Source organism: Contarinia nasturtii, unplaced genomic scaffold (genome assembly GCF_009176525.2).
Source record: "Contarinia nasturtii isolate CC-2019 unplaced genomic scaffold, AAFC_CNas_1.1 Cnas_scaffold_2806, whole genome shotgun sequence".
In the NCBI taxonomy this organism is placed as follows: domain Eukaryota; kingdom Metazoa; phylum Arthropoda; class Insecta; order Diptera; family Cecidomyiidae; genus Contarinia; species Contarinia nasturtii.
The window spans coordinates 1766748-1778931 of NW_022200123.1; the positions used below are offsets into that span (position 1 = coordinate 1766748).

Here is a 12184-nt window from a genome sequence, read left to right on the forward strand (position 1 = left end):
AGACAACAGTGCCAATCTATGGCTCACAAATATCCCCGGTACTACCATCAATCGATGAAACATTGCAATCGGCGGATGCTTTATCTACGAGTCCAATGGCTGATACAACAACAACCTCATTCGATGATTCACAGAGAGATGTGTTGCTACAAGCGGATGTCACAACTGCGATTTCAGTGGGGGGTACAACAACAACAGCGCCAATCGATGGTTCACAGAAATGTGTATCAGTCAATGCATCACTAGAGGCAGGACTATTAATTCCAGGTAAGATCTGTAAAATATTGTAATTTTTTTGTTGTAAATCGATGGTATCGACTGACTATTTTAGGACAAATCACTCAGTCACTTTTCCCTCTTGGGGTAATTAATTAAGTAATACTCATTGACTTCTTTTCTTTTTTTATAGTGTCATATTTACTGTGGTGCATTGATCAATTCTTTGGTCAACAACATTAAATCTATTGAAGAATATCCACAGTATCTGAATCTATTTCCAAAAATCTATTTTCTATTCATTTTTCGTATTCTTTATTTAAAAATATTTTCTAATTCATTTTTTATGTAGACTTAATTACTATTACGTGGATGATCCAACGATATCCTAATATTTCATATGTACTTTAAAACATTGAAATCATAAAAAGACTTATGACATTCAAACAATTTGTTTTACTTGAAATATGGACACTCGCCCAAATGTCGGACTATTTGTTTGAATTTTCAACTTCAATTTGATATTTAACACTTTTTCTTTCATCTAAAAATATCATTCTATACACAATTCTATGCAGAATTTAATTGTGCTTCATTTCACACTTGTCAAAAGAAAGAAATTCCCAAAAATATATTATTATTTTCCATTTTTCCGTCGTAACATCGAAAATTCCAAATGATGGATATTCATCGTCCAATTCTCGGCTCCCAAATCTCGACATATTTCATGAATTTTCACTGCGAAACTTGAACAACTTTAAGGTTTGACAGCTCATGAACGCATTCTTTACATTGAGGTAAACAATACAAGTTGAAATAATTAGATTGATATATTTTTGCTGCATATTTAATTTTTTTTTTTTTTTTCATAATAAAATAGCAAAAATATTTAAAAATAAAATGTCTTACATCCGTAAGATGAACTTTTCCGCACTGTGATCCACAACATGCATTTATTACGTATCTTTTACCGTAAATATGAATTCATGAGAAAACTGAATCTGATATAAGTTTTGCGACACAAATAATTTTTGAACGACTTTTCAATGCCTGTATGATATCGTAATCATGTGAAAATTTGCAGATGTTATTTTTTTCACAAAAAGCTAACATTCTGAAAGTTTGAAGAAATTTCAATACAATTGAGTTTTCATACAAAATTTTCGTTTTTGAGCAAAAAATCCAAAATTTTGTATGGGAGGTACCCCTAATTTGCATTTAAATCTCTTCAAACTCTCGAAATGTTATTTTTGGCTGAAAAAAATAAGCTGTGCAAAGTTTCAGCTCATTACGATATGATACAGGCATGGTTTTCATACAAAAATCAAATTTTTTTGAAATTTTTATATGAAAAGTTTGTCGAAAATCATTTGTATCGCAAAACTAACGTCATATTCGGTCTTCTCATTTCTTTTTTGAGTGTTTAGGAATACATTAAATATCACTTTTGGAAGAAAAATTGAATTTTTCCTATGGATGGCCACGGGCATGACACGTCACTCTATAAACCAAAGTCGCTCAAAATCTAATGGTTTCTATTCCTCGGCACCCCCAATCATCCTGTGAAGTCAGATTTTGAATTACTTTTTTTGTACAGGGTACACCACGCACATACATTCGGACATCGAAAAATTGACTGATTCGTGTTCCCTGGCTCCTAAAACACCCAGAAAACATGTTTTTTGAGGGTGTTAATTTTTCGACCGATTCCAATACTTTACCTTACACACTGGGTGTGTGCGGAAAAGTAATATTACGTTATTTCACTGATCTGTGATATTTTTGGTTTGAATTTCACAATGATCCAAATATCGACTTTAACTGTCACATCTGTCAAATTCAAAGTATTTCACTTGAAACTTGGGTGCTTTATGTGTCGGCAATTGGACGATTTATTCCGGAATAATATACAGTGAAAAATAAAAAATAAATATAATTTTTTTCCTTTATATTTTCAATATTTCTGTTCAATAACTAAATTAATCTATCTACAATTCGCAGACATATTTTTTTTCCAAATTAGTTATTTTTTCATATAAAAAAATGCATTTTACCGGCTTGTCTCAAAATGACAGAGTTTAACTTTTGACGTGAAAAAGTGATAAAAATGCCGAATTTTTTTTTAACGTAATTTGTGAAAGCAATAATAGATTTTTGATTAAAATTTGGATTATAATAAAGAGATTTGATATTGATCTTTCATAATTTACTTTTAAATCATTTTTTTATTTTATAATTTTTTAATTTAATCAATTTTTAATTTCGATTCACCTTTCGGTATTCCGGCATTTGGTCGTGTGTCGATATTTGGCAATGTACTGTAGGTTGAAAAATACTTTTTGGCTAGTTCAATTGATTTAAGATTTTTTTTTAATGAGGCTAGCCTATTCATTTATTTTTCGTCGCTTTTATTGCCACATGGAAAAATGGTCATGCTTTAGAAAGGAATTCCGTGTCAGGCAGCAATTTTTCATTGCAAATCTGAAAGAATCCAAAAGTATTTTGACATGATTTCACGGCTCTTTAGAGAGATACACATATACAGAAGAATGTCAAAAAAGTTCAAGCGTTCGGAAAGAGATACATTTATACAGTGTAATGATGTCATAATATAATTCGCATCGCATAATGCAAACGCAAAGCGAGAAACAATAGCAGAAATTTAGTCAAGTCCTATTGTCGCTGGACGAGATAGAACACTATTACAACAAGAATCAATGGTCGATTTCGTCACTTTTGTATATAAAACATTTTGTTCGAAAGAAAAGAATGAAACAAGTAACAAAATCCAATTTATCATCTGGACTTTTTATTTTATTCCTTTGTGTCAGTTTTTTTAGCTTTAGTTCACTATCCAACAAAGCTACATAATCTCTCGTTTGACACACAGAGTATTTCATATTGTTTTGCTGTTGACATTTTGCGCGCACTATTGAATGCAACGACGTTGATTTCTCTCGACGCCCTTTGTTTGTTGAAGCAAAATAAAAGCCATTTGCTAAGATTTTGCGTTTTTTTTCATTTCCAGTTTGCGTCTGAAGCAAAAATTGCTTTATACATTCCAAACGGTACAGTTAATTTATCTGAAGTGGATTTGTGGGAAAAAAACGTCATTGCCATCAACAGCACAATTTGATTATAGTAATTTCCAATTTTGCTCCTTCATTGCGAGAAAATTAATTATAGTGTTTCCACAGTTTAATTACAAACGCCAATGACTGGCTTCGTAAAAAAAAAAATATTTCCGAAATGAATAAGCTTAACAAAGTGAATTCACGCGCAGCTTTCGAGCATTTATCAAAAGTCAAGCACTTTGCTTGCTTCGAGCTCTTGGAATGAATATATTTCCAATTGGTTTAATCATTTTTCTTGTGTCCCTTCTCTTTTCTGTTTTTTGTCGATCATTTCTTTTTCAAACAGGTGGCAATTAATTTCACATGTGGATAATTCTATTTTACACTTGCGACACGCCACATATTGTACACGACAATTATACAAATAAATGAAGTCACATTAAATTTAATTGAACAATTTTATTGGATGGCACAAGTAAATAGTAAGCCGATAATGTGTGTTAATGTGAGATCGACATCCCATTAGGTAAATTAAATCCAATGAATTTAACATAAAAAAAATTATGATTTTTGTCTCGTGACCACATTAACACATCAATCGAATTGAACTGAAACGAAATAATACGTTTTTTTTGTTTCCGGCCAGCACCAATACCAAAGTAGCTCAGTCAATTTGACACATTTTACATGTAAAGCTTTTCGAATCCGATTGCCATTTTAATTTAAAAAAAATCAAAATGGTAAAAAGTCAATAGATTACCATACCAATATTAATTATTATTATTATTTTTGTTTCAATTGAAATAAACGGTTTTTTAAATTTTTTTTTTCAATAAAATAATAATTAGTGTGGTTTGGTGCATTGAATTTGAAATAACAATATGATTTGAATAAATTTGCAAGTATATATGTGGTTTAACCACATATCACCTGGTGTGTGAACACTTTTTTCTTCTATTAAATGTTTTTTTAATCGTTTTTTAATTAAGCTTTATTTTCATTCGTTGGCATATTTATAGAAATATTTTATTGAGCCGCTTCTGTAATAAAACCCAACAGATATTATCTACTTTCAGGCAAATTTTAATCATCATCATCAGTATAAAAAAATAATGTTCACTTTTTTGCTCATTATACTCGTAATTTTGTTTAAAATTGCAAAAAAACGGAGTTTCATTCAATTTTATTCTATGTGGTCACAAACAAATACAGTATTTTAAAATTAACACTGTAGTTTTAATGTTGAAAAAGGGATTTCAACAACTGCGCAGATGATACAAAAGTTAAAATACAAATTTATTTGAAAAGAAAGCTTTTTCCGAGATTAAATAGTTAAAACCAGTTAAAACGGACTGATTTTCAATTTTCGGTCGAAATCAAATCTAACGTTTATCGGACACATATTAGTAGAACTGTTGCAAGAGAAAATATCTGTACTTGGTTGTTTTTAAATTAATTATAATAAATCAATTAGATAAAAGGTATAAAATCAATTGTTCATTCTTTATCTACATAATTTCCATTTCAATATTAAATTAATAATATGAATCATGTGTAGGTTTGATTTCAAAATTGAGATCATCACGGCGTTAAATGATGGCAACAGAGAGAGCCAGCATTATTGAAAGTTGAAATTCCATGCATTTATAAAGATACAGAAGAAAGGAAACGGTAATGTACCCTGTTGAATAAAACCGAATTAGTATGTGTGTATAAAGTATGCTTTCTGGTTTCTAGTGTATTCGCATATGCAAAGATGAATTTATATCCGGTGTGAATGTATCTACATCATATTTACAATCGCTATTTATCAAGTTTTCCTTCCTATCTGGATTATTATTACGCTCTCAATGTAAATGAAATGCAAAGTGCTTTTATCTTGATCGTTTATCTGCTTTTATCAAGTGTTGTCGACTGGAAATTGAGGAATGGATGTTGTTTAATTAAAATGATCTACAATTCCGTGAAATCTCTTTAACCACACTAAAACCCTTCAACATCAACAATCTACTGCAACCGAAAATTTGCATAAATACACACACAAACACAAACAAGGAGAAAGAAATAAGCATCGAATGTAACAAGTAACTTATATTAAGTCGTTGATTTCACATTTGCAAATTTAGCAATCGAAATATGTTTAACGTAATTTTCACCGAATTGAGGAAGCCGAACGGTAAATCTGGTTGTCTTAACCAACAGTTTTGTATTACAATTCAAGTTCTATATTTGTTATTGTGAGATGCTTACCATAGATGTGGAAATTATCGTAAATCAAATCATACTTTGAAACTGGTCTCGATGGATAATTTCACTTACACTGCCAATAGATAATGTCCTGACCTTTTCGTGAAATTTTCACACATTTGTGATTGGCATTTAGTGAAATTCGAATGCAATTCAATATGACCGATTATAATTATTGATGTCAAATACACACCCACATATCCAACCAACTTTACCGTAAAATTGAGATTTTCTTTTGCTTTTTATTTACTGATAAGACTTGAAGTACATTTTGGTGAAAAAAAAAGAAAAATATGCTCCAGGCTCTCAATTTTTATATCTTCGGTGTTTTTGATAAAAAGAAAAGTCGAAAAAACTCGTCTTACACTGGCATCATTCGAAAATTTTATATTTTCCAACGCGTATTCACATAGTACTAAACGTAAACTGTGAAAAGCATTTCATGCATTGTTTGAAAGGTCGTTGTTCTGGCCTCAATTCATATTGCTCAAAAGATTGTTTAATGGGTCATTCATTAACAATAAGCAACTTCAATAGCAATTATTTCATTTTCTATGAAAACATCGCATTTGCGTAATTCTATATAAATTCCCATTTAATTTAAATTCCATTTGGCATAGTCCAATCAGTAACAAAATTATGATTCTCACAAGCGAGAGGAGCAATGTGGAGGAAAGACTTAACTTTTAATATTTTTCTTCTCACTGGGCGAAGATCTGTTCTTGCAGCTTCTCAAAGCGTTTCTCCTCACATAAATTGTGTAAACCACCTCGTCAGAGCCCAACTTAAATTGTGCTTAGAATACGGCTTTGTCCCATAATCAAGTTTATTTAAAGTAATTACTTTTCTAATTTTCATTACAACATCCACCACCATACAACAACAATTTTAATTAAAAATACTCGTTGCCAAGTTATAAAAAGCATAATTCTATTATTATACATAAAATTAGTTTCGTGATTATATGGTTTATAATTGAAATTACAATATTAGAATATTAGTAATCAAACAAATTTCCTAGTGTATCGTTTTCTTAGAACTTTGAATGGAATATTCTCAGAAGGTCGATGTCATGTTGTGAACATGCGGAAACAATAAAATCGATTTGTATACACATTTGTATCTCAATTTAGACAGCAATTCATCATTATGACAGAGAAATCTAATATTCTTGTACTTGGAAGAAGCGCAATTTTCTTTGTGGGTGGCCACTTGTATTGTTAGTCAGACGCACACTCAATGTCTACTATCGAGAATACAAACGAAAAAACATTGATTCAAGTGAATGATTGATTTTCAACCAGAGCATGAATCTGTCACTCACGAAGAGCGCTTACTAGGAGCCGCTCCTAGCTATGAATGTGTTAGTGTCACTAACGTTGTTTGTATTAGTGTGTGCTGTATACTAATACGAACTCAGGAGCGGCTCCTGACAAGTATATTACGCTCTTCTGAGGCGCTGCGCTCGCTAAGCAGGCACGTTCTTCACAAGTTTGATTTCATATTCTGTTTTCAACTAAAACACCTTCACAAAAGTACAAAGATGTCTCAAGCACAGCTTTTGACTTTTTCTGCGATAATTTCTTCTGTGTAAATAGAAATCAGAATTCAAGAAATCGAATACAATTTTTCTTGCATGTGTCCATTTAACTTCGTTCCTTGTTTGAATGAAGCCATCGTTTGTGAATAAATTTGAACAACGCGAAAATAATGTTGCTACTTTTAACCTAATTGAATCCAAATTGAGTAATTTCAAAGAAAATCCCTTATTGAATAAACAGGAAAAGAAATATTTTCATTAGTATCAATGAAATCGCATTCATTTGAAAGTTAACAAGCAAACATTATATTCAGAGCAGAGTCCAGGAATGAATTATATTAAAAATAAAAAAATACGATATTGCGATTTTCATCTTGAATTGGATACATTTTTTACAAATACTGAAATTAATCGCATAATCTTTTGAACATCATTCCCGATGAATAATAAAAATCTCTAGCTATAAATAGAAATTGAAATGAAGTGTTTTTTTTTTGTCTGCGATTGCCCGAATAACGGCAGATTAAGAATGTTGTTATTATGCAAAATTATGAAATAAAGTCTGTAAAAATATGTACGCGTAATAATGTAACACTTGAGCCCACTCGGTATCGACCTACTTGATTGACTGCAATTTCGAAACAATGAATTTCGTTCGGTACAAAAGAAAGCAGTTTTCAATATTTACAAATGGACCCAAAATGAAGAACGGAATAGTTTCAACATAAATTCTGTTTTCAAGTCACGAAAAACATTGAGTTCAGCACATTATAAAATGAGTAAACGTCTCGAAATGTTCAACTATTTTCGAAAAGTGTTTGTGACTAACTAGCTGTGTTTAGAGTTATTAAATTGAAAAATCTCAAGATGTTATTATATTGTTCACTTTTTGCTATTCTGCTTCATGGCGGTGCAGTAAGTCAATTTATATATATATGAGATTGGGACGGGCATTGCACTGAATATATGTCTTTTCAAATCTAACAAAATTTTGAATATAAATTGCAGATCAGCATGGCGATAGTTTCGAATGAAACACAAACGGTTGACTTTAAATATGAGCCGGGTTCAATTGTGCATTCAGGACGAGTGACTGTGCGTCAGATAGATGCTCCAGTGCAGCCAATTTTCGTTTATCGCAAGTTTCGCATTCAAAATACGGACAATAGACAAAACAACTTGCTTAGTTTGCTGAACATTGACAATTGGTTGAATGCAACGCAACAACAACACCAACAATAGCAGCGATAACAGCCAACATACATAGCATATACGCATCGAAACGATGAATACAAGAGCATACGACATTGTAAAATGATTCTGTACATTACCCAAACTTAAATAAATCGCGAATTGGTGTGACAATATTGTGCGTAGTTTATCTCTTTTATTTTCTTTTTTACATTTGTTTGTGAACTTTGTGAGCGCGAATGTGGGAGATACGTTTGAGTGAAATATGCTTGGGAATTTGAGTGTGGATAAAATTGTAATTCAGCGAATTTATGTCGGATTGTTGGTTGTTCGTATTCGACGACTGTTCAACTATGTTCTCATGTGTGTTGCTTTTGTAAATGACATTGAGATAGATGTATGCTTCGTTTTGAATGTGCGCTTCAAAATACATACTCAATCGCTGAATATGTGTGTGTGAAGCAGATCTGGTGGTGTGTGCTCTTTATGGTTTGATGTTAACAGTGTAAAAACTTTTCTTTGTCATGGTACCCCGCGAAATTCACAATGCAATTTAAGCTCTTTTCTTTTCTCATGGGAGAATATGCATTTCCGGCACACAGATAAACAGCAACTTGTGAACCAGGGGAGTGGAAATGAAAAAAAAACTCGATGAAATAAACGTGCACGCGGTACAAGGTAAACAAATGCGTCTGCAAAATGTCTGGAAAATCGTTTGAATTTTTCATTCAATCAAGATATCATTTTCATTCATTTATACGATGCATTCTCTGTTTTACGTGCATTTATTCAAAGTAATAGTTCAATTCCGGTGTGTATTCGTGCAATGTCAGCACTCCATACACACCTTGAATTTGAAGGGATCATGCACATGCACATCTTAACTTTCACATTAATTTAAAGTTTAGCGCTTCGTTTTATGCCAAGGGAGGAAAAAAGAAAATCCAATTAAAAACCATACAAATAATGTTTACAAAAATCACTTATACTCTGTTTTCATTATGTGCATCAGGAAAAATGATTGCATTTTCTTTAATATATCGGATCGTCTGATGTGAAACTTACAGTTTCGTGGAAAAGACACTTGTCTATCATTCAGCTTATGCTTGACTCTCTTGCACACAGTTTAAGCCAATTTTTATTTGTGCATTACATTTTTTTCAAGAAAATATGGGTTAAGTCAGTGAAACCGGATTTTGCTTAATGTGAAACGTAGTTTTATACATTAAGCTATGGAATAGTAAGATATATATATCTATATCTATAAAAGCGAAAGTATGTCTGTTTGTTTGTTCCGGGTTGGCGTCCAAACGCCTCAACCGATCCGGATAAAAGTTATACCGTTGGAAAGGTCTCGGCCGGGCGGTGAACATAGGCACCATCATGGTCGGCCATCGTGGTCTAACACGGCCATTATGGTCAAAAAACCGTATTTTCACATTTTATTGTTAGAAGGTGAGAATGCACCGTGGTAAACCGTAATAACCGTGATGACCGTACATGATGGACAGTGGTAAATGGTTTGAAATGTAAAAATGTCAAAAAACCGTAATTTTGCCTATATTTTGTGTATTTCGTATTTCGACGAATATATTTTACGAAAGGCGAAAATGGACCGTGGTAAACCGTGTTAACCATGATGGTCGACCACGATGAACCGTGTTAAACAGTGGTAAATCAGAAATTTTATCGATTTAAACAATTCTAATCAATTTTCAACGATGGTAGGCCGTGTTAACCGTGATGGTCGACCATGATGGACCGTGTTAAACGATGGTAAATGAAAAATTTTATCGATTTAAACAACTCTAACAATTTTCAACGATACGATGGACCGTGTTAAAACGGTTTTTGAAGTCGAACATCATGGTACATCGTGGTAAAACATCATTTAACATAATTATTTGGACCATCACGATCGACCATCGTGGTCTAACACAGTCATTATGGTCAAAAAACCGTATTTTTACCGTATTTTGCCTAAATTTTGCACATTTTATTGTTAAAAGGTGAGAATGGACCATGGTAAACCGTGGTAACCGTGATGGCCGACCAAGATGGACAGTGGTAAATGGTTTAAAATGTAAAATTTTGACGATTTAAGCCATTTTAACATCATTTAACATGGTTATTATGGTTGAACATCACGGTCCATCATGGTATAACATCATATAACACGTATATTGAGGTGGTACATGGTTATTGAGGTCGGACATGACAGTACATCGTGCTCTAACATCATTTAACACCGGTATTGAGGTCGGACATGACGGCACATCGTGGTCTAACATCATTTAACACCGTTATTGGGGTCGGAAGTGTATGTTACCAAAATATTGTTTGTAAAATAACGGATAGGCACCATTATGGTCCGCCATCGTGGTCTAACACGATCATTATGGTCAAAAAACCGTATTTTGCCTATATTTTGTGTATTTCGACGAATATATTTTACGAAAGGCGAGAATGGACCGTGGTAAACCGTGTTAACCATGATGGTCGACCACGATGAACCGTGTTAAACAGTGGTAAATCAGAAATTTTATCGATTTAAACAATTCTTATCAATTTAGCCCGTTGAGAACTCTGATAAATAAAGGGTAAGGTTACTCGCTCGCTTCGCTCGCTCGTAACCGTCCAACATGAAAAAAAAAACAGTTTGTTTTCAATATACTATTTGCATGAGGTAGCTGCTACGAGCGCGCGAAGCGCGCGAGTAGTTGCTAGTATATATATATATATACTAGCCGGCCTCCGCTCGCTTCGCTCGCTACGGCACGCTCGCTCCGCTCGCTCGGCTAGGCATGTTATTGTAATTCCTATCTCTGAAATTACTATCTCTATAGATTTTGACTTTATTAAATTTTGTTCATTCAATATTAATATCAATTTTAAGTCATGGACCATGTTGTCCGACCTCAATAGCCGTATTAAATTTTGTTAGACCATGATGTACCATGTTGTCCCACATCAATAACCGTGTTAAAAGTTGTTAGACCATGGTGTACCATGTTGTCCCACCTCAATAACCGTGTTAAATGTTGTTAGGGCATGATGTTCCATGATTTCCAACCTCATTTACCGTGTTAAATGTTGTAAGGCCATGATTTACCATGTTGTCCCACCTCAATAACCGTGTTAAATGTTGTTAGGCCATGATGTACCATGATTTCCAACTTCATTTACCGTGTTAAATCGTGTTACACAGTAAGAAAATATCAGCCGACGCTATACGCAAAACCGACTGGTACGTGCGCCCATACGTTTTTAAATCTTTTACATCTAGTGACCATACGATTTTTCGACTGATTCGTTACTCTTTGTGCGTATCTTCGCACAGTCGAAAAATCGTATGGTAATAGATGTAAAAGATGTAAAAACGTATGAGCGCACGTACCAGTCGGTTTTGCGTATAGCGTCGGCTGATATTTTCTTTCTGTGTAGACTATGATGTACCATGATTTTCCACCTCAATAACCGTGTTAAATGTTGTTAGGCCATGATGTTCCATGATTTCCAACCTCATTTATCGTGTTAAATCGTGTTAGACCATGATTTACCATGTTGTCCCACATCAATAACCGTGTTAAATGTTGTTAAGCCATGATTTACCATGTTGCCCCACCTCAATAGCCGTGTTAAATGTTGTTAGGGCATGATGTACCATGATTTCCAACTTCATTTACCATGTTAAATCGTGTTAGACCATGATGTACCATGTTGTCCCATCATAATAAACGTGTTAAATCGTGTTAGACCATGATTTACCATGTTGTCTCACGGTCCCACCTCAATAACCGTGTAAAATGTTGTTAGACCATGATTTACCATCTTGTCCGACCTCAATAACCATGTTAAATGTTGTTATACCATGATGTTCCATGATTTCCAACCTCATTTACCGTGTTAAATCGTG

The 12184-nt window shown here is 33.2% G+C and overlaps 1 long non-coding RNA gene across 1 annotated transcript; it reads left to right on the forward strand.

Annotated features, from left to right (window-relative positions):
- Window positions 1–7879: 7879 nt before the first annotated feature.
- LOC116349235 lies at window positions 7880–8444 on the forward strand. Its single transcript, XR_004201889.1, has 2 exons — window positions 7880–7992; window positions 8086–8444. It is a non-coding gene; the product is annotated as an uncharacterized LOC116349235 (long non-coding RNA).
- Window positions 8445–12184: the final 3740 nt, after the last annotated feature.